Source organism: Pan paniscus, chromosome 7 (assembly GCF_029289425.2).
Source record: "Pan paniscus chromosome 7, NHGRI_mPanPan1-v2.0_pri, whole genome shotgun sequence".
In the NCBI taxonomy this organism is placed as follows: Eukaryota; Metazoa; Chordata; class Mammalia; order Primates; family Hominidae; genus Pan; species Pan paniscus.
Window position 1 is genome coordinate 63172227 of NC_073256.2, and position 23020 is coordinate 63195246.

The 23020-nt window shown below is 39.3% G+C and overlaps 1 protein-coding gene and 1 pseudogene across 13 annotated transcripts in view; one reads left to right on the top strand and one right to left on the bottom strand.

The window, feature by feature from the left end:
- The window catches only part of SPIDR (scaffold protein involved in DNA repair), a 475882-nt gene that overhangs the window by 276133 nt on the left and 176729 nt on the right, over positions 1-23020 (top strand). The window lies entirely within an intron of this gene.
- LOC103786907 (small ribosomal subunit protein eS4, X isoform-like) lies at positions 10475-12880 on the bottom strand (annotated as a pseudogene).

Sequence of the window (23020 nt, forward strand, 5' to 3'; positions counted from 1 at the left end):
AACTAGATGTTTTCCCACTGAGAGCAGGAGCAAGACAAGGAAGGATGCCCTTTTCACCACTCACAGATTGTGAGGGATGAAATAAAGTTGTCCTTATTTGCAGATAACGTGATTATGTATGTAGAAATTCCAGAGAATCACCAAAAAATTCCTGAACCTAGGATGTGATTATAGCAAGGCTGCAGAATATGTTAATATGTAATAGTCAGTTACTTATATACTAGCAATGAACAATTAGAGAATAAAAACAATGCCATTTACATTTGCATCAAAAAAATCAAACAGGTATAATCTAAAAAAATATATATATAAGATCTACATGAAGAAATGTACAAAATTCTGATGAAGAAATCAAAGAAGAGCTAAACAGGTATTCCACGTTCATAGATAAGAAGACTCAACGTTATTAAGATGTCAGTTCTTCCCAACTTGATTTGTAGATTCAGTGTAATTCCAATCAAAATGCCTATAAGTTATTTCATGGTTATCAACAAACTGATTCTAAAGTTTCTGTTGAAATGCAAAATACCTACAATAGCCGACTCAATACTGAAAGAGAACAAAGAGAAGTGACATTATCCAACTTCAAGAATTATTGTAAGTAATCAAGGCAGTGATACAGGAAAAAGAATAGCCAAATAGGTCAATGGAAGAAAATGTAGAACAAGAAATTGACATAAATATAGTCAACTGATCTTTGACAAAGAAGCAAAGGATATTTAATGGAAAAATAATCTTTTCAAGAAATTGTGCTGGAACACCTGAACATCTACATAAAAAAGAATGAATCTAGACACAGATCTTAACACCAAAAAGCAACTCAAAATAGATCATAGACCTAAATGTAAAATGTGAAACTATAAAACTAGAATATAAGATAGAAGAGAATCTAGATGACTTTAAGTTTGGCAGTGACCAAAGGCACTATCTGTGAGAGAAAAAGTTTACAAGATGAACTTTGTTAAAATTTTTAAATTCTGCTCTGTGAAAGACACTGTTAAGACAATGAAGACAAGCCATGGACTGGGAGAAAGTCTTTAAAACACATATCTTGTAAAGAACTTGTACTCAGAATATACTAAGAACTTTTAAAACTCAGTAAGAAAACAGACAACCCAATTAAAAAATTAATAAAAGCTCTGAACAGACAACTCATTAAGGAGATGTACAGATGGCAGATAATCACATTAAAAGATGCTTGACATCATGTGTCATCAGGAATTGCAAATTGAAACAGCAATGAGATACCACTAGACATCTGTTAGAATGGCTAACAGTCAAAACACACAACACCAAATGTAGGGAAGGATATGGAAGAACAGAACTATCATTCATTGCTGATGGAAGTGCAAATTGGAACAGCCACTTTGGAAGGCACTTCAGCACTTTGTTACAAAAATACACATATTCTTACCATATGATCCAGCAATTGCACTTTTTGATATTTATCCAAATAATTGTTGAAAGCATGCCTATACAAACATGAACATAAATGCTTATAGCAGCTTTATTCATAATTACCAAAAACTTGGAAGTAACTGAGATGTCTCCAGTAGGTGAATGGATAAACATACTGGTGCATATTCATCCACACAATAGAATATTACTCAGTGACAAAATGAAATGAGCTGTCAAGCCATGAAAAAACATAGAGGAACCTTAAATGCATATTGCTAAGTGAAAGAAACCAATCTAAAAAGGCTGCATGCTGTATAATTCTAACTGACATTCTGGAAAAGGCAAAACTATGGAAATATTAAAAAGATCCATGGGGTTTAGAGGGAGGGAGAGATGAATAGGTGGTGGACAGGGTATGTTTAGAGCAGTGAAACTTCTGTATGATACTGTAATGGTGGACACGTGTCATTATGCATTTGCCAAAACCCATAGACCTGTACAACACGAAGAGTGAACCCAATGTAAACTATGAACTTTACTCAATAATGTGTCAATATTGGCTCACCAGCTGTAATAAATATATCACATTAATGCAAGATGTTAATAGGGAAACTGAGATAGGTGAGAGGGTATATGGGGACTCTCAGTATTTCTGCTTCATTTCTTCATAAACCTAAAGCTACTCTAAAAATTAGTATATTAATTTTTTAAAGAATGAAAAAACAGGGCCAGACATGGTGGCTCACGCCTGTAATCCCAACAGTTTGGGAGGCTGAGGCGGGCGGATCATTTGAGGTCAGGAGTTCGAGACCAGCCTGGAAAACGGTGAAACCCCATCTCTACTAAAAATACAAAAATTAGTCAGGCGTGGTGACTCGCGCATATAATCTCAGCTACTCAGGAGGCTGAGACAGGAGAATTGCTTGAACGTGGGAGGCAGAAGTTGCAGTGAGCCGGGATTGTGCCACTGTATTCCAGCCTGGGCAATAGAGCTAGACTCCATCTCAAAATAAAAATAAAGAAAAAATAGGAGTTCCCAGAGGTTGCTGAGAAGATTAACTTTGGAAGGAGAAAATACTATGAAAATAAATTAAGGCTGGGCGTGGTGGTTCACGCCTGTAATCCCAGCACTTTGGAAGGCCAAGGCAATAGATCACCTGAGGTCAGGAGTTCGAGACCGGCCTGGCCAACATAGTGAAACCCCGTCTTTACTAACATACAAAAATTAGCTAGGGTGTGGTGGTAGGTGCCTGTAGTCCCAGCTACTAGGGAGGCTGAGGCGAGAGAATTGCTTGAACCTGGGAGGTGGAGGTTGCAATGAGACGAGATCATGCCACTGCACCCCAACCTAGACAACAGAGTGAGACTCTGCCTCAAAAAAAAAGAACAAAGTAAGTAAATTAATGTTCATTGTCAGACACTGCTGTTTTTCTTTCTCGGTTTTGAGCAGCTTTATTCTGGTCCAAGTAATTATATTTAATATTTGAGTTTTCAGGTTTTGCCTCTATAAATTTGATATAGCTCTCTGTCTTGCTTTATAAAATAGAGATATAAAAACAAAGCCTTCAAAAGGAAATTTATATAAATTGAATCATATTTTTCTCTTTATGAATAGATTTATTTGTTTCCAATAATAAGGGCAAGAAATGATTATTGTGGGATATTTGTTTTGGTTTTGCCTTTTTTCTTTTCTTTTCTTTTTTTTTTTTTGAGACGGAGTCTCACTCTGTCACCCAGGCTGGAGTTCAGTGGCACGATCTCGGCTCACGGCAACCTCCGCTTCCCAGGTTCAAGTGATTCTCCTGCCGCGGCCTCCCAAGTAGCTGGGATTACAGGCACCTGCCACCACGCCCAGCTAATTTTTGTTTTTTTAGTAGAGACGTGGTTTCACCAGGTTGGCCAGGCTGGTCTCGAACTCCTGACCTCAGGTGATCCACCCGCTTCAGCCTCCCAAAGTGCTGGGATTACAGGCGTGAGCCACCGTGCCCGGCCTATTGTGGGATATTTGAAAAAAATGCTGAGAGATGTGATAGATAAAGAGACTAGAAACTACCCATTACTGCACTAGCAGAGATTAACCTTTTTAAAAATATATTAAGATTTTATATACTGGTAATTTTTTCCTTATCAGCACACCATCATATGTAAGTCCTTTCTTACATCATTAAAAGGGACAGAAGAGACGGTGGGTATGCAGTGCCCAGAGCGAGGCCACCTCCCTTAGCCAGACAAGGACCACACAGGGCCCATCCTACCTGGGGCTCAAGGCAGTGCTGAGACTTTTCAATGTTATTAATTGTTATTTTATTTCACTTTAGAAGATAAATGACATCTCATTTTAATTTGCATTTTTTAAATTAAAGAGATTGAACACTTTTTCAAGCATTTCATATGTCCTTTTTTGTGGTTTTTCTGGCCATGTCCTTTGGCCACTTGACTGTTATTCTGGTGTTTTTCTAATCCACTCATGTAAATGCTTTATAAATCAAGACTCGTGTCCAAGAGGGGACTGTATTCAGTCCTGGGAAGTGGGGTTTGGTGCATACCTGACAATGTTAAGGCCCTTCACTTTTCTTCTTAAAAAAAAAAACAAAAAAAAACCCTTTTCCCAAGGGATGCTATCAGGTGTTGGTTTGAGTGCTTGTTATGAGACCTGCAGCCTTGTTAGGACTGTCTGCTAGCAGCTGGGTTCCTCTCTCTCCATGGTGGGAAGCTGGCCTGGCCTTTCTAGTGCATGGATTATGGATTGGACTGGCTTCCTTCTTATCCTAACCCAACTTTTAAAGAAAGAAGTAAAAATATTCTGTGGCCCTGAGAGACAGCAAATAAGAGGAAAAGGGAAGCACAGTTTTGCTGAATTTATTGCTCCAAGTTGACTGTATTATTCCCCCACATTATGCTTGATAGGAGGTAAATAAACCCTTGGAACTTGTGTAGTTCACAGTTTGAGGGACTGTGCTGAGACAAGGTTTGAATCCTAAACACTTTTTTGAATAATATCATAAGAAGGTTATAAGGCTAATTTAGGACCAAAACTTCCAATGAAACAGAAGCAATAAAATTGTTCTCGCGGTTTCTCCTTTGATGGAGAGTGTGTAGGCCAGCCTGAAGCATAGGGGAAAATAAATATTGATGTCATCCAAAAAGAATTTGCTAACTTTTTATATTCAAATAAGTGAAAAAGAAAGTAAAATTGGTTATTTTAACTTACTTTTGAGTTTTATTTAAAAAGTATCCCTGTTACTACAGGATGATATTTTTTGAAAACTTATTTTACCAGGAAAAGCATTCAAAAAAATATATAATTGCAAAACGACAATAAAATATTTTGACCCTCTTTTAGGCAGTCCCTAGCCCTCTTCTGCCCCTGTGGCCAGCCTACCAAGGCTGGGCATTGTCTCCTCTTAGGAACTTTCTCTAACTACATCTTTAGTTTAGAAGACTATCTTCCAAGGCATGCTTCTCATCTGAATGATTTACAGTATTGCCAGTACTACTTACCACCCTCTGTGGTCATTTTCTTCTTCGTTTTCTTCTTGTCTTTCCCCCATTGCCCCTAGATAGGTAGTCAGCTTTAAGTCAGGGCCTGTTTTATGAAACTTTGTGACTGGGACATAGTAGGTATTCATGAAATAACTATTAAGTGAGTTAATGGATAATGGAATTTTTCTGATTTTACTTTATTAAAAAAACAGTGGTTTTAATTAACACTCTTGTTTTGAGCGTCTCACTCTGTTGCCTAGGCTGGAGTGCAGTGGCGCAGTCTCAGCTCACTACAACCTCTACTTCTCAGGTTCATGCGATTTTCCTGCCTCAGCCTCCCAAGTTGCTGGGAATACAGGTGTCTACCATCACACCTGGCTAATTTTTGTATTTTTAATAGAGGTGGGGTTTTACCATGTTGACCAGGCTGGTCTTGAACTCCTGACCTCAAGTGGTCCGCCTTCCTCGGCCTCCCAAAATGCTGGGATTACAGGCACGAGCCACTGCGCCCAACCAATTAACACTCTTAAAAGAACATACTACCAACCTGTCTTTGTACTGAATTATTTACATGAATTATCTTATTCAATCTTCACAATAATCCTAAGAGTTAGAAATTGGAGCCATTTTTGTTTTACAGGTGAGGAAACTTGCTCATGTCTATACCACCAGTAAGATGCTGAGCTGGGGCTCCAGCCTGGGTCTTTCTGACTCAGACACTTGCTTTTCACCACAATAGTGTATATATCTTCCCATGGGAAGGGAAATACTTTTGAAACAGTTTAAAATATAGTGAATAGAAGACCTTTTAAAACTTACTATATTTAGTAGGTGATTTTCCTTTATGTTAATGCTAGCAACACTCAGAATTAGGCCTGTGGCAATTCTTGCACATTTCACATAAAAGCTCAGAAATATAGTAGTTGTATCTTATTTTTACAGTAATTATCAATTATTAGAAGAAAATATGGGCTGGGCACAGTGACTCACACCTGGAATCCCAACACTTTGGGAGGCCAAGGCAGGTGGATCACCTGAGGTCAGGAGTTCAAGACCAGCCTAGCCAACATGGTGAAACCCCATCTCTACTAAAAATACAAAAAAATTAGCTGAGTTTGGTGGTGCACACCTGTAGTCTCAGCTATTCGGGAGGCTGAGGTGGGAGAATTGCTTGAACTCGGGAGGCTGAAGTGGGAGAATTGCTTGAACCCGGGAGGCTGAGGCTGCAGTGAGCCGAGATTGCACCACTGCACTCCAGCTTGGGCGACAGAGTGAGACTCCATCTCAGAAAAATAAATATGTTTATACTATACTTACCTAATCCACATGCATACACATACTTCTATCTGATCTTTACTGAAAGTCCCCCAGGCACATTCTGGAAACCCCAGTCAAATCAGTTACACACATGCACTTGCTGTCTCTCCTGATCAAATGAAGGTCTACAAAGTCTCAAGAAGAAACTACAGCAAAGTTAATTAAGGAAGATTTCTGTAAGCAACGTCGTCTTAACTGTCATTTTCTTTTTTTTTTTTTTTAATCTTTGTCTAACATCCCCATGTACACCAGAGATTAACTTTCATTTTCTAATGACTAAGATTGTGAAAGAGAAAATTCTGGGCTGGGTGGGTGGTTGCCAACCAGTTGTTACTTTATGGGTACCTGGATGAGGGTTGTGGTGAATGTAACCAGAGGCAAATCCGAGGAGACCCTGTGAATGCCCAGAGTTGCGTGAGTGACTGGAGAGTGATAAGGGATCAGAGCAGAGATTTCTGAAGGGGGAAAGCTGACGTTAAAGAAGACTTACCGCTCCCTTGGAATACCTGTCCCACTGGTTTCTAATTCAGATTCCACACAGTAGCTAAGGATTTTTTTAAAAAAAGTAAATCAAAGCACTTCCCCTGCTTGAAAATCTTTCAATTAATGTATACACCTGGAGCTGATGAGAGGCATCCAAGTGCAGAGATTTTTAATTAAACTTTTTATTTTGAGGTAATTGTAGATTCGCATGCAGTTGTGAAAAGTAATACAGAAAGATCCTATGTATCCTTTACCCAGTTTCCACTAAGGGTAATATATTGCAGAACTGTCATACAATGTAAAAACCAGATCTTGTTATGAATGTAGTCAAGATATAATAGTTTCAACACCAAAGGATCCTTCCTGCCACTTTTCATAGGCATACTATTTTCTTCCACCCTGTCACCCTCCAGAACCCCTAGCAATTGCTAGTCTATTTTATGTTCTTATTATTTTGCATTTCAATAATGCTATGGAAATGGAATCATATAGTTTGTAACCTTTTGAAATTGGCTTTTTTCACTTGGGATAATTTTCTGGAGATTCATCCCAGTTGTTGCATGTATAAGTAGTTACTTTTTACTGCAGAGTGGACGTCCCTGGCATGGGGGTATATCAGTTTGTTTAACTATTCACCCATGGAAGGACGTCCAACTTTTATGAATAGTGCTGGTATGAACATTTGTCTACAGGTTTTTGTGTGAAGGTAAGTTTTCACTTTTCTGGGATAAATACCCAAGAGTGCAATTGCTGAGTCCTATTGTTGTTGCATGTTTAGTTGTTTAAGAAACTGCCAAACTGGTTTTTAGAGTGGCTATTTCATTTTACATTGCCACGAGTAATGTGTGAGTGATCCAGTTTCTCCATACCAGCATTTGATGTTGTCACTATTTTTAAATTTTTATTCTGATAGATAGATAGTGATATCTCATTGTGGTTTTAATGTGCATTTCCCTAATGCTTGTCAACTGAAGAATCATGAGGTTCAAAAATTTGGAAAGAAGAGCTTTATTTCTCATAAAGGGTGGCACACTGCTGGCTGGGAAATGTAGCCTTTGGCAAAAGCTGAGAACAAGCAATTTAAGAGAGGAAAGCCTAACACAGGTATTTATGCCCAATGGGTTGGCTAAGTATACATATTCAAATTTAGCTATAGAAGGAGTCATGAAGATTTATGAAAAAAGCACAACTGAGCTTCATGCCTCTTCATAGGTCACATATTAAAAAAATGATGCCATTAGCATGATCCAGGGGTGGAATTTTTGGCCCTCTGGCATCAAAAGGTGAAACAGAGGACCTGAAAACGCTCATAGCACATCCTCTGCTAGTCAGTTAGAACTGGTCCAGAGATATGGTGGTCAGTTTTTAGGAAGGGATGCATTGTCAAGCTGGTGGGCTGTCACATCAAAACTTCAAAGAGGGAGAGGGAGCCTGGTTTTGGCCTCAGATAATTGGCTGAAGGCGATAAAGGAATGAATCATCTGTTTCTTGTTTTCTGGAGTTGGTTTCCGCTTACTCCTTAGGGAAGAATTCTGGTTAAAGGTTAATAAGGAAGGAGCATACTGAGGCGTAACCAACCTCTTATCCTATCATGGCCCAGGACTTTGTTTTTTAGGGTTTCTCTGGGGTCCCTTTGGCCAAGAGGGTTCTGTTCAGTTGGTTGGGAGGCTTAGGGTTTTATTTTTATTTTGCATGCTAATGGCATCAAGCATCTTTTCATGTGCTCATTTGCCATTTATTTATTCTCTTCGGTGAAATATGTGTTCTTGTTTTTTGCTCATTTTCTAATTGGATTGTTTGCTATTTTATTGTGAAATTTTGAGGGTTCTTAATATATTCTGGATACTAGTCCTTAATTGCAATCTCTAGCTTATATTTTTCATATCTTCTCAACAAGGTCTACCAGAATAAGTTTTAATGTTAATGAAGTTCAAATTACCAATTTTTCCTTTTATGAATTGTGTTTTTGATGTCACGTCTAAGAACTCTTCACGTAGCTGTAAATCCAAAAGATTTTCTCCTGTGTCATTTTGTATTTAACTCTATGATCTATTTTGAGTTACTTTTCATATAAGGTGTGAGACTTAGGTGGAAGGTTTTGGTTTTTCTGTTTTTTGCCTGTGGGTGTCCAATTTCTCCACCATTTGTTGAAAAGGACTTCTTCCCTTCAATGAATTGCTTTTTGCACCTTTGTCAAAAATCACATAGATCTATTTCTGGGTGTTCTGTTCCGTTGATCGTTGTGTGTGTTTCTTTGTACCATCACACAGTCATGACTACAGAAGCTGTATGTCTTGAAATCACGTTCATAGCACTGTATTCTTTTTCAAAATTGTTTTAGCTGTTCTAGTTCCTTTGCCTTGTCATATAAATTTTAGAGTAATTTTATCTCCACAAAAAAATCTTCTGGAACTTCAGTAGGAATTGTGTTAAATGTATATTATTTTGGAAAGAATTGAACTACTAATTATATGACATAATGAAGTCTTTCAGTTCATGAACACAGTATGACTCTTCATTTGTATGATTCTTCTTTTATTTCTTTCATTAGCATTTTGTAGCTTTAGCATACAGCTCTTACAGGTATTTTGTTAGATTTACACCAAAGTCTTTCTTTTTATCTTTTCTTTCTTTCTTTTTTTTTTTTTTTTTTTTTGTTGTTGTTGAAACAGAGTCTCACTGTCTCGCCCAGGCTGGAGTGCAGTGGTGCGATCTCAGCTCACTGCAACCTCTGCCTCCTGGGTTCAAGCGATTTCCAGCCAATTTTTGTATTTTTAGTAGAGATGGGGTTTCACAATATTGGCCAGGCTGGTTTCGAATTCCTGACCTAAGTGATTCGCCCTCTTTGGCCTCCCAAAGTGCTAGGATTACAGGTGTGAGCCACTGTGCCCGGCCTTTTTTTCTTTCTTTTTCTAAAATTATAAAAAGTGTTGTTTTTTAAAATTTTGGTGTCCATGTATTCTAGTTTGCTAGTATATTGAAATATAATTGATTTTTGTGTGTTGATTTTTGTGCCCTGCAGTTTTGCTGAACTCATTTATTAGTTTTAGAAGTTTTTTGTAGATTCTTTCATAACTTCTCCATAGGCAATCATGTCATCTGTAAATAGGTTTAGTTTAATTCTTGTTCTCTGATCTGTACGCCCTTTCTTTCCTTTTCTTGCCTTATTGCACTGGCTAGAACTTCCAGTACTACACTGAATAGCAGAAGTGAGAATAGACATTCTGGCTTGTTCCTAATCTTAGAGGAAAGTTTTCAGTCTTTCCCCAATAAATATAATGTTAACTATAGGTTTTTTATAGATGTTCTCTACCAAATTGAGGAAATTTCCCTCAATTTCTGGTTTTCTGAGAAGTTTTAACATGAGAGGGTGTTTATTTGGTTTTTCTGTACTGATTTATGTGATCATATGATTTTTTCTTTATAATTTAATGTGGTAGATTACATAGATTGATTTTCAAATGTTGAACTAGCCTTGCATCCCTGGAATAAACTCATCTTTGTTATGATGTATATATATTTTTTACATATTACTGAATTTTATTTGCTAAGGATTTTTACATCTATATTCATAAAGCATATTGGCCTATAGTTTTTGTACTCTTTTGTTTTGATACCAGCATAATTCTAGGTTCATAAAATGGATTGGGAAGTATTCCCTCCTCTTCTATTTCGTGAAAAAGATTATGGAGAATTGATACTAATTGTTTCTTAAGCGTTTGGTAGAATTCAATAATGAAGGTGTCTGAGCCTGGAGATACCTGTTTGGGAAATTTTGAAATCACAGTATCAATTTTCTTAGTAGTCATAGGGCTATTCAAATAATCAGTTTTATATTGAGTGACTTGTGGTAGTTTGTATTTTTTCAAGGAACTGGTTTATTTTACTTAACATGTCAAATTTTGTGTGCAGACTTGTCCATAGTATTCCCTTGTTATCCTTTTGATGTCTACATGGTCTATAGTGATATTCCCTTTTTCACTCCAGATATTGGTAATTCGCATGTTCTCTGTTTCTTTGTCAGTCTTGCTAGACATTTGTCAATCTTATTGATCTTATCCGTGAACCAGATTTGTTTCGTGAATTTTCTTCATTTTTTATTTTCAGCTTCATTGATTTCTGCTCTAATCTATTATTTCCTTTTCTCAGCTTGCTGTGGGTTTATTTTGCTCTTGTTTTCCTAAGTTCCTGGAGAGGTAGCCTAGATTGTTGATTTGAACCTTTTCTCGTATACACATCTTTTTAAATTTATTTTTATTAATCATGCCACATTATTTTTAATTATGTACAAAGATCTAATTTGTCACCAAGAGACCATGTCACCTACTGCTGTGTTTGGCTGCCAGTCTCTTGTCTCTGTCTTCAGCAATGGTGAGGCGTATACGTTTCCTCGGGGAAGAGAAATTATTGGTTTGTTGCCCTTGCCAGTAACAAAAACGTTGGAAAGCCAGGTGGCAAAGCTGTTGCCATTGGCATCTTTCACATGAACCACATCAAAAGATCAAGGGTGCCTCTCTCTGTGGGTAATGACACCAGTTCTTCCCAAGTTAGCACCTCCAGTCACCATCCACAGGTTACCAGTGTCAAACTTGATGAAATCAGTGATCTTGCCAGTTTCCAAATCAATCTGAATGGGATCATTCACCTTGATGGAGGGGATCAGGGTAGCAGATGATGCGAGCATCATGAGTCACCAGATGAGGGATTCCTTTTGTGCCCACGAAGATTTTTCTCACTTTGCACAACTTGTACTTGGGCTTCTCAGGTGTAACACGATGTACAGCAAAGCAACCCTTGGTGTCATAAATGAGACGAAAATTCTCTCCCATCTAGTCAATGCCCATGACATCTATGAATCCAGCAGGGTGGGTTATATCAGTTCGAACGTTGCCATCGATCTTAATGAACCACTGCATGCAAATATTCTCTTTTTTAATATATTTTTTATTTATTTATTTATTTTTGAGACGGAGTCTCGCTCTGTCGCCAGGCTGGAATGCAGTGGCATGATCTTGGCTCACTGCAACCTCCACCTCCTGGGTTTAAGCAATTCTCCTGGCTCAGCCTCGGCCTCCTGAGTAGCTGGGATTACAGGTGCCCACCACCACGCCCAGCTAATTTTTGTATTTTTGGTAGAGACACCAAAATGTATGTATGTATGTTGGCTAGGATGGTCTTGATCTCTTGACCTCGTGATCCGCCCGCCTCAGCCTCCCAAAGTACTGGGATTACAGGCATGAGCTGCCACGGTGGGCCACAAATCTTCTTTACTTCACCTCCTGTCAAGGCATACTTAAGTCTGTTCCTTAGGAAAATGATGACGGGGAGACACTCTCAACTTGTGGGGACTGGTGGATGGACGATGAACAAACACACTGGGCAATTTATCCAGCATCCAGTGTTTTGGAGCTGCTACCCACTTTAGATGCTTCTTGGGACCACCAGCCATGGCTGCATTAGGCATGGAAAGAGCTCATATATGCATTTAGCCCTATAAAATTCCCTCTCAGCACTGCTTTCGCTTCATCCCACCAATTTTGATATGTAATCTTTTCATTTTCATTCAGTTTAATGTATTTTTTTTTAATTTCCTGAGACTTCCTGTTTGACTCATAGATATTTTGGAGTGTGTTGTTTAGTTTCCAAGTGTTTGGAAATGTTTCTGTCGTTTTTCTATTGTTAATTAGAAGATAAGAAAAAGTAGCTTTTGCCTTAAACTAAAACTCAATAATTAATATGATAAAGTATGAACTCGTGGTACATGAATTATACATACGAAGTGAATTGATAATTACATATGCAGTGATTAAGTCTGTCATGCACATTAACACAAAGAAGGGAAGAAAATAGAATAAATAGATGATATCTTAAGCTTTTTAAGTAAAAATTGGCTGAATGTGGTGGCTCACGCCTGTAATCCCATCACTTTGGGAGGCCGAGGCTGGTGGATCACCCGAGGTCAGGAGTTCGAGACCAGCCTGGCCAACATGGTGAAACCCTGTCTCTACTAAAAATACAAAAATTAGCTAGGCATGGTGACGGGTGCCTCTAATCCCAGCTACTCGGGAGGCTGAGGCAGGAGAATCACTTGAACCTGGGAGGCGGAAGTTGCAGTCAGCTGCGATTGCACCACTGCACTCCGGCCTGGGCAACAGAGCGGAACTTAATCTCAAAAAACAGAACAAAAGGGAAAAAGTAAGAATGATGAAAGGACTAATGAAAAATCATTTTAGGAGACAACTGGAAATATTCTTTCTTGTGTGTTTGAATATCCTCATTCCTCTTTGTGTTTATTTATTTTTATTATACTTTAAGTTCTAGGGTACATGTGCACAACGTGCAGGTTTGTTATATATGTATACATGTGCCATGTTGCTGTGCTGCACCCATTAATTCATCATTTACATTAGGTGTATCTCCTAATGCTATCCCTCCCTTCTCCCCCTACCCCATGACATGTCCCAGTGTTTGATGTTCCCCACCCTGTGTGCAAGTGTTGTCATGGCTCACTTCCCACCTATAAGTGAGAACATGCGGTGTTTGGTTTTCTGTCCTTGTGATAGTTTGCTCAGAATGATGGTTTCCAGCTTCATCCATGTCCCTAACAAAGGACATGAACTCATCCTTTCTTATGGCTGCATAGTATTCCATGGTGTATATGTGCCAATTTTCTTAATCCAGTCTATCATTGATGGACATTTGGGTTGGTTCCAAGTCTTTGCTATTGTGAATATTGCTGCAATAAACATACGTGTGCATGTGTCTTTATAGCAGCATGATTTATAATCCTTTGGGTATATACCCAGTAATGGGCTCGTTGGGTCAAATGGTATTTCTAGTTCTAGATCCTAGAGGAGTCGTCACACTCTCTTCCACAATAGTTGAACTAGTTTACAGTCCCACCAACAGTGTAAAAGTGTTCCTATTTCTCCACATCCTCTCCAGCACCTGTTGTTTCCTGACTTTTTAATGATTGCCATTCTAACTGGTGTGAGATAGTATCTCATTGTGGTTTTGATTTGCATTTCTCTGATGGCCAGTGATGATGAGCATGTTTTCATGTGTCTGTTGGCTGCATAAATGTCTTCCCTTGAGAAGTGTCTGTTCATATCCTTCACCCACTTTTTGATGGGGTTGTTTTTTCTTGTAAATTTGTTTGAGTTCTTTGTAGATTCTGGATATTAGCCCTTTTTCAGATGAGTAGATTGCAAAAATGTTCTCCCATTCTGTAGGTTGCCTGTTCACTGTGATGGTAGTTTCTTTTGCTGTGCAGAAGCTCTTTAGTTTAATTAGATCGCATTTGTCAATTTTGGCTTTTGTTGCCATTGCTTTTGGTGTTTTAGACATGAAGTCCTTGCCCATGCCTATGTCCTGAATGGTATTGCCTAGGTTTTCTTCTAGGGTTTTTATGGTTTTAGGTCTAACATTTAAGTCTTTAATCCATCTTGAATTAATTTTTGTATAAGGTGTAAAGAAGGGATCCAGTTTCAGCTTTCTACATGTGGCTAGCCAGTTTTCCCAGCACCATTTATTAAATAGGGAATCTTTTCCCCATTTCTTGTTTTTGTCAGATTTGTCAAAGATCAGGTGGTTGTAGATGTGTGGTATTATTTCTGAGGGCTCTGTTCTATTCCATTGGTCTGTATCTCTGTTTTGGTACCAGTACCATCCTGTTTTTGTTACTGCAGCCTTGTAGTGTAGTTTGAAGTCAAGTAGTGTGATACTTCCAGCTTTGGTGATTTTGCTTAGGATTGTCTTTGCTATGCAGGCTCCTTTTTGGTTCCATATGAACTTTAAAGTAGTTTTTTCCAATTCTGTGAAGAAAGTCATTGGTAGCTTGATGCGGATGGCATTGAATCTATAAATTACCTTGGGCAGTATGGCCATTTTCACGATATTGATTCTTCCTATCCATGAGCATGGAATGTTCTTCCATTTGTTTGTGTCCTCTTTTATTTCATTGAGTAGTGGTTTGTAGTTCTCCCTGAAGAGGTCCTTCACATCCCTAGTAAGTTGGATTCCTAGGTTTTTTATTCTCTTTGAAGCAGTTGTGAATGGCAGTTCACTCATGATTTGGCTCTCCCTTTGTCTGTTATTGGTGTATATAGGAATGCTTGTGATTTTTGCACATTGATTTTGTATCCTGAGACTTTGCTGCAGTTGCTTATCAGCTTAAGGATCTTTGGGGCTGAGACAATGGGGTTTTCTAAATATACAATCATGACATCTGCAAACAGGGACAATTTGACTTCCTCATTTCCTAATTGAATACCCTTTATTTCTTTCTCTTTCCTGATTGCCCTGGCCAGAACTTCCAACACTATATTGAATAGAAGTCGTGAAGGAGGGCATCCCTGTCTTGTGCCGGTTTTCAAAAGGAATGCTTCCAGCTTTTGCCCATTCAGTATGATACTGGCTGTGGGTTTGTCATAAATACCTCTTATTATTTTGAGATACATTCCATCAGTACCTAATTTATTGAGAGTTTTTAGCATGAAGGGCTGTTGAATTTTGTCAAAGGCCTTTTCTGCATCTATTGAGATAATCATGTGGTTTTTGTCTTTGGTTTTGTTTAATGTGATGGATTACATTTATTGATTTGCGTATGTTGAACCAGCCTTGCATCCCAGGGATGAAGCCAACTTGCTCGTGGTGGATAAGCTTTTTGATGTGCTGCTGGATTTGGTTTGCCAGTATTTTATTGAGGATTTTCACATGGATGTTCATCAGGGATATTGGTCTAAAATTCTCCTTTTTTGTTGTGTCTCTGCCAGGCTTTGGTATCAGGATGATGCTGGCCTCATAATATGAGTTAGGGAGGATTCCCTCTTTTTCTATTGATGTGAATAGTTTCAGAACCAATGGTACCAGCTCCTCTTTGTTCCTCTGGTGGAATTTGGCTGTGAATCCATCTGGTCCTGAACTTTTTTTGGTTGGTAGACTATTAATTATTGCCTCAATTTCAGAGCCTGTTATCGGTCTATTGAGAGATTCAACTTCTTCCTGGTTTAGTCTTGGGAGGGTGTATGTATCCAGGAATGTATCCATTTCTTCTAGATTTTCTAGTTTATTTGTGTAGAGGTGTTTATAGTATTCTCTGATGATAGTTTGTATTTCTGTGGGATCGGTGGTGATATCCTTTTTATTATTTTTTATTACGTCTATCTGATTCTTCTCTCTTTTCTTCTTTATCAGTCTTGCTAGCGGTCTATCAATTTTGTTGATCCTTTCAAAAAACCAGCTCCTGGATTCATTAATTTTTTGAAGGGTTTTTTGTGTCTCTGTCTCCTTCAGTTCTGCTCTGATCTTAGTTATTTCTTGCCTTCTGCTAGCTTTTGAATTTTTTTGCTCTTGCTTCTCTAGTTCACCCTAATTGTGATGTTAGGGTGTCAATTTTAGAACTTTCCTGCTTTCTCTTGTGGGCATTTAATGCTGTAAATTTCCCTCTACACACTGCTTTGAATGTGTCCCAGAGATTCTGGTATGTTGTGCCTTTGTTCTCATTGGTTTCAGAGAACATCTTTATTTCTGCCTTCATTTCGTTATGTACCCAGTAGTCATTCAGGAGCAGGTTGTTCAGTTCCCATGTAGTAGAGTGGTTTTGAGTGAGTTTCTTAATCCTGAGTTCTAGTTTGATTGCACTGTGGTCTGAGAGACAGTTTGTTACAATTTTTGTTCTTTTACGTTTGCTGAGGAGTGCTTTACTTCCAACTATGTGGTCAATTTTGGAATAAGTGCGATGTGGTGCTGAGAAGAATATATAATCTGTTGATTTGGGGTGGAGAGTTCTGTAGATGTCTATTAGGTCTGCTAGGTGCAGAGCTGAGTTCAAGACCTGGATATCCTTGTTTACTTTCTGTCACGTTGATCTGTCTAATATTGACAGTGGGGTGTTAAAGTCTCCCATTATTATTGTGTGGGAGTCTAAGTCTCTTTATAGGTCTCTAAGTACTTCCTTTATGAATCTGGGTGCTCCTGTATTGGGTGCATATATATTTAAGATAGTTAGCTCTTCTTGTTGAATTGATCCCTTTACCATTATGTAATGGCCTTCTTTGTCTCTTTTGATCTTTGTTGTTTTATTAGAGACTAGGATTGCAACCCCTGCTTTTTTTTTGTTTTCCATTTGCTTGGTAGATCTTCCTCCATCCCTTTGTTTTGAGCCTATTTGTGTCTCTGCACGTGAGATGGGTCTCCTGAACACAGCACACTGATGTGTCTTGACTCTTTATCCAATTTGCCAGTCTGTGTCTTTTAATTGGAGCATTTAGCCCATTTACATTTAAGGTTAATATTGTTATGTGTGAATTTGATGCTGTCATTTTGATGTTAGCTTGTTATTTTGCTCATTAGTTGATGCAGTTTCTTCCTAGCATTGATGGTCTTTACAATTTGGCATGTTTTTGCAGTGGCTGCTACCAGTTGTTCCTTTCCATGTTTAGTGCTTCCTTCAGGAGCTCTTGCATGGCAGGCCTGGTGGTGACAAAAATCTCTCAACATTTGTTTGTCTGTAAAGGATTTTGTTTCTCCTTCATTTATGAAGCTTAGTTTGGCTGGATATGAAATTCTGGGTTGAAAATTCTTTTCTTTAAGAATGTTGAATATCGGCCCCCACTCTCTTCTGGCTTGTGGAGTGTCTGCCGAGAGATCCACTGTTAGTCTGATGGGCTTCCCTTTGTGGGTTACTCGACTTTTCTCTCTGGCTGCCCTTAACATTTTTTCTTCCATTTCAACCTTGGTGAATCTGACAATTATGTGTCTTGGGGTTGCTCTTCTCGAGGAGTGTCTTCGTGGCATTCTCTGTATTTCCTGAATTTGAATGTTGGGGAAGTTCTCCTGGATAATATCCTGAAGAGTGTTTTCCAACTTGGTTCCATTCCCCCCGTCACTTTCAGGTACACCAATCAGACATAGATTTGGTCTTTTCACATAGTCCCATATTTTTTGGAGGCATTGTTCGTTTCTTTTTACTCTTTTTTCTCTAAACTTCTCTTCTTGTTTCATTTCATTCATTTGGTCTTCAATCACTGATACCCTTTCTTCCAGTTGATTGAATCGGCTTCTGAAGCTTGTGCGTGCATCACGTAGTTCTCATGCCATGGTTTTCAGCTCCATCAGATCATGTAAGGTCTTCTCTACACTGTTTATTCTAGTTAGCCATTCGTCTAATCTTTTTTCAAGTTTTTTAGCTTCTTTGCGATGGGTTCGAACATCTTCCTTTAGCTCGGAGAAGTTTGTTGTTATGATCATCTGAAGCCTTCTTCTCTCAGCTTTCAAAGTCATTCTCTGTCCAGCTTTGCTCTGTTGCTGGCAAGGAACTGTCTTCCTTTGGAGGAGAAGAGGCACTCTGATTTTTAGAATTTTCAGCTATTCTGCTTTGGTTTCTCCCCATCTTTGTGGTTTTAACTACTTTGGTCTTTGATGATGGTGATGTACCGATGGGGTTTTGGTGTGGATGTCCTTCCTGTTTTGTTTGTTTTCCTTCCAACAATCAGGATCCTCAGCTGCAGGTCTGTTGGAGTTTGCTGGAGGTCCACTCCAGACCCTGTTTGCCTTGGTATCATCAGCAGAGGCTGCAGAACAGCAAATACTGCAGAATGGCAAATGTTGCTGCCTGATCCTTCCTCTCAGATCTTCGTCTCAGTGGGGCACCTGGCTATATGAGGTGTCAGTCTGCCCCTACTGGGAGGTGTCTCTCAGTTAGGCTACTCGAGGGTCAGGGACCCACTTGAGGAGGCAGTCTGTCCATTCTCAGATCTCAAACTCCGTGCTGGGAGAACCACTACTCTCTTCAAAGCTGTCAGACAGGTACGTTTAAGTCTGCAGAAATTGGCTGCTGCCTTTTGTTCAGCTATGCCCTGCCCCCAGAGGTGGAATCTACATAAGCAGGCAGGCCTCCTTGAGCTGTGATAGGCTCCACCCAGTTTGAGCTTCCCGGCACTTTGTTTACCTACTCAAGCCTCAGCAATGGCAGACGTCCCTCCCCCAGCCTCGCTGTCTCCTTGCAGTTCGATCTCAGACTGCTGTGTTAGCATTGAGCTAGGCTCCGTGGGCATGGAACCCTCTGAGCCATGCGCGGGATATAATCTCCTGGTGTGCCATTTGCTAAGACCATTTGGAAGAGTGCAGTATTAGGGTGGTAGTGTCCCGATTTTCTAGGTACTGTCTGTCACGGCTTCCCTTCCTAGGAAAGGGAATTCCCCGACCCCTTGCGCTTCCCGGGTGAGGCAGTGCCCCACCCTGCTTCGGCTCACACTTCGTGGGCTGCACCCACTGTCCGACAAGCCCCAGTGATATGAACCCTGTAACTCAGTTGGAAATGCAGAAATCACCTGTCTTCTGCGTCATTCACGCTTGGAGCTGTAGACTGGAGCTGTTCCTATTCAGCCATCTTGGAACCTCCTCTCTTCTTTGTGTTTAAATACATATTGCACAGTTAAATTTTCAAAAGCAGGTGGCCTGTAAGTTTGATCATTTGGAAATACCAGACTTTTATGCTTCCAGTTTTTGGTCTAGAAATTAATAGCAAATTTTTTTTCCTAAATCTTAGTCTTGATCTAACCTAGAGTACTTATGAGTAAACAAGTGGTATAAAGTGGTATAATCTGTTCCTTTTTATTCTGTCTTCTGTCTCTGTTTTGCTAGCCTTCCTCCCACTCTGTACTTATGATCATTATTTGACTTTCCCAAAGGGTAGATTTTAGAAGCTGTATATGGACTCATAGAAATAAAGCAATTAGAATATGTTAGAAATGAATCCAGCCATGCCACTTTATTTCTATAAAATAACAATTCCAAGATAAGAATGACTTTCTCAAAGAATTGAGAAATATTCATTCCAGTATGTATCTCTTGGTGCCTAGGATGTGCCTAGTACTTGTTGCATACTGTAGAGATTCAATAAATAGAAGAGTCAACTCCAGTCCCTTGCATCACTAAAATCTCACTGGGGAAATAGACACGTTCTACAGAAGAAACTGGGAGATAGATACTTGTGTATAATAATAAAATCTAGTAACTTTTAATTTGGTTCCTCAAAAATTAAGCAATAGAAGAAGTAATTTTTTAAAAATCTATACTGTTAACAGCTGAAGTGTAATGGAACTCATGTTCCTTCCTGTGTATATTCCATTTTGATGGAGGTGCTAATAGTTGGAGCTAGGAGTGGGGTGTGTGTATTCTTTGCACTGTATGATGTGGCTTCTTTGTGAAGGGAGACCTGTGCTTTTCTGAATACATGGCCTGTATCCTCTCAATGGCCAGTGAGACATTCTCGAGGGGATGGGTATCAAGCCACTCTGTGAATGTGAGTTCTTACTCCATCTGGTAGAAATCACAGTAGCATGGAAATAATACCACACTGTAATTTCCAGCAAAGAAATTTTGGACAGTTCTCAGAGCCTTACTTTTTCATTCATCAAGTCAGAATGTTGACAATAGTCTGTCTGTCTGACAGGGTTGTTATGGGAACTAAATAAAATAATAGAAGCAAAAACTCTTAGTTTTCTAAGATTTTAAAGATGGTATAGGTATGTTAATGAGTTTTTATATGACCCTACACAGATGCCCAATTTCTAATGCTCCCTGAAGGCAATACCAACTCCTGTTACATTGTTTATTGTCAGCCAGGGATGATTTTCCATCTCTGCTAGGCCAAAGAGAAGCCAGCCAATGAGAATTAGCCTGTAGGCCTAGCAGTCTCAAGCATAGAACCACAACTGAGATCTGAAGATAGCTGGCTGATCTTAGATGGCCTCAGTGGGGCTGGCTGGCTGGATGTGCAATTTTTGTTTGCTGGCTTAGCTTCCCTAATGATTGTTCCATACTGAATCTCAGCCTGCCTCCACCTCTTCCTTCCATTCATTGGCTTCATTCTACTCTAGAGACACTGGGTTTAATCTGGGGCTCTACCTGCAAAGTAAGCATTGCTTCCAAGCCAGAACTGTTTTAGCCCTAGGTACTTGGGCTTACTTGAGGAATGAAATCCTTTGGTTAGCCAGCAACCTGTAATGCCTAAACTACATGTTGTAATTTAAATCTACAGGTGGATATTTAGGAGTAGAAGTTGTCACAGGTCATGGGATGAGGAGTAAAGCTTAGTAAGTTTTTTTTCTTATTTTGTTTTTGTTTTTTATAGAGATGGGGTCTTGCTTTGTTTTGCCCAGAGTGGAGCATAGTGGCACAATCACGGCTTACTGCAGCCTCAGACTCCTGGGCTGATGTGATCCTTCCACCTCAGCCTCCTGAGTAGCTGGGACTACAGGTGCATGACACTCCCATTCCCAGATAATTTTTTAAATTTTTGATAGAGAAGGGGTGTTGCTATGTTGTCTAGGCTGGTCTTGAATTCCTAGCCTCAAGCAGCCCTCCCACTTCGGCCTCCCAAAATGCTGAGATTCCAGGCATGAACCACCGCGCCCAGCCAGCATAGTAAATATAAATTAAGGTGTTTTTATGTCCCCACTTTGCTACTTTTTGCTTTCTGATTTCAAAGGACACACCCTTAAGTATGAACAGGTTGTTTCCCAAAAGTTCTTTGCTTAGAACTTAGACTGCATTTTCCCAGAGAGCAGCAGTGGAAATCATAGCTGCATTCCCAGGCCAGCCCCCAAAAGTCTGTTTTATACTAATGCATTATAACATTTTACTGATAATGAGACTTCGGCTCCTCATAGCCACATTTATAATATTATTTCTCTGAGAAAAATAATTTTGAGTCAAGTTCAGATACTGTGGAAGTATGCCTCCGTGAAGTGGAGAGAAGGAGAAGATGGAAAAAACGGGGTGACCTTTGGGTAGTCAATGCGGCAGGCGTATCTGAATAAATTAGAAAAACATTCCTGAACCCTAGGAACCTACGTCTTGATGCTGTCTTAGAGAAGGCGCCTGTCCAGGCCAGTTGCTGCACCTCTGTTCTGAACTGATAACAAGAAGGGCAGTTGCAGGGAGATTATGAGCGTCATATGGCAAAGTCTTTCATGCTAATCTGTGTACCTTTTTGGTTATGTCCTAAACTGTTTGCAAGTCAGAAACTGATTATATAATATTTGGTGTATGTATTTCTTATTTTTAAAAAACATGCTAAGCTATGTCATTGTTACTATATTAAAGTGTGAATAACCTGGAGGGCAAAAACAGGTGTTGGCTGAACCCTTCCTACACAGCCTGAAGACCACACTATGGTTGGCTATCTCTTAAATACTTAAATAATGTTGTTGGCCAACATTATGTATAAGTAGACTCATCTCATTTCTAAGTTCATGAACCTTTGGTGTATCGCTAAAGACAATTAAGACCTTTTGAGATACGCACAAGACTTTTGTGCTCTTTAATTTATTTAAGGAAGACAGTTTTATACTTTAATGCTTCTGTGTAGAAATGGGCTTTACTGTTATTCACAATAGCAGCGACCTGGAATCAGCCTGGGTGCCCTATAGCAGTGGACTAGATTTAAAAAATGTGGTACATACACACCATGGAATACTTTGCAGCCATAAAAAATGAAATCGATGGCCTTTGCAGGAACATGGATGCAGCTGGAGGCCATTATTCTAAGTGAATTAATGCAGAACCCAGTTTTTGCCTCCTCTGTACCTTTGCCATTTCTGACTTGCTAGTCTAGCTGCAGTGCCCACCCCTGCCCCTCCTGGGATCCTCCCCCATCTCCCTCTGGCAGCTTTCTCACCCTCTTCCCTGGGTCCCTTGTACCATCTCTCCCACTAGCTGCCCTTCTTATGCCCATCCTATACGTAAGGGTTACTATGGGTCGACATATAGCCTTGTATAACATGTACGGTAACTGACACATTATATCTCGTACACTGATACAAAGAAGTGGTTTTGAAATAATACTGAGAAATGGAATACTGAATTTTGTTTGTAAAGCATGACTACAAACCACAAAATATGTTCAAAGAAAGAGGTGAGGGAATTACACAAGTGTTCGGCTGTCTGCCTTGTGATTTTTTCCTCCTTTTCCAATCTTTCCAAGTTTTTATAATGTTCACTTCTTTTATAACCAGAAAAAGATTTGTTTCTCTTGTCTCTTTTATGCTTCCTTTATATGTATCTTAGAGTGATCACATCCACGTATAATAATTTCACCTAGTTAACAGCTATAGCCCTAGGCGTGATTTTCTTCTCCTGTTGCCATTTGGCATTATATAATGTAGATTTCCCCATTCCTCGGATGGTATTTGTGACCATCTTATTGATGTCATAACATTTCATTGGTTTAAAAAGGTATCTAATTTTAAATAGTTTTTGTTGATTTTAATATTACCTGTGTGACAGTTGGTCAGTGGTGGAGGTTGTGAATTCTCAGTTTTGAGGCTGAGGA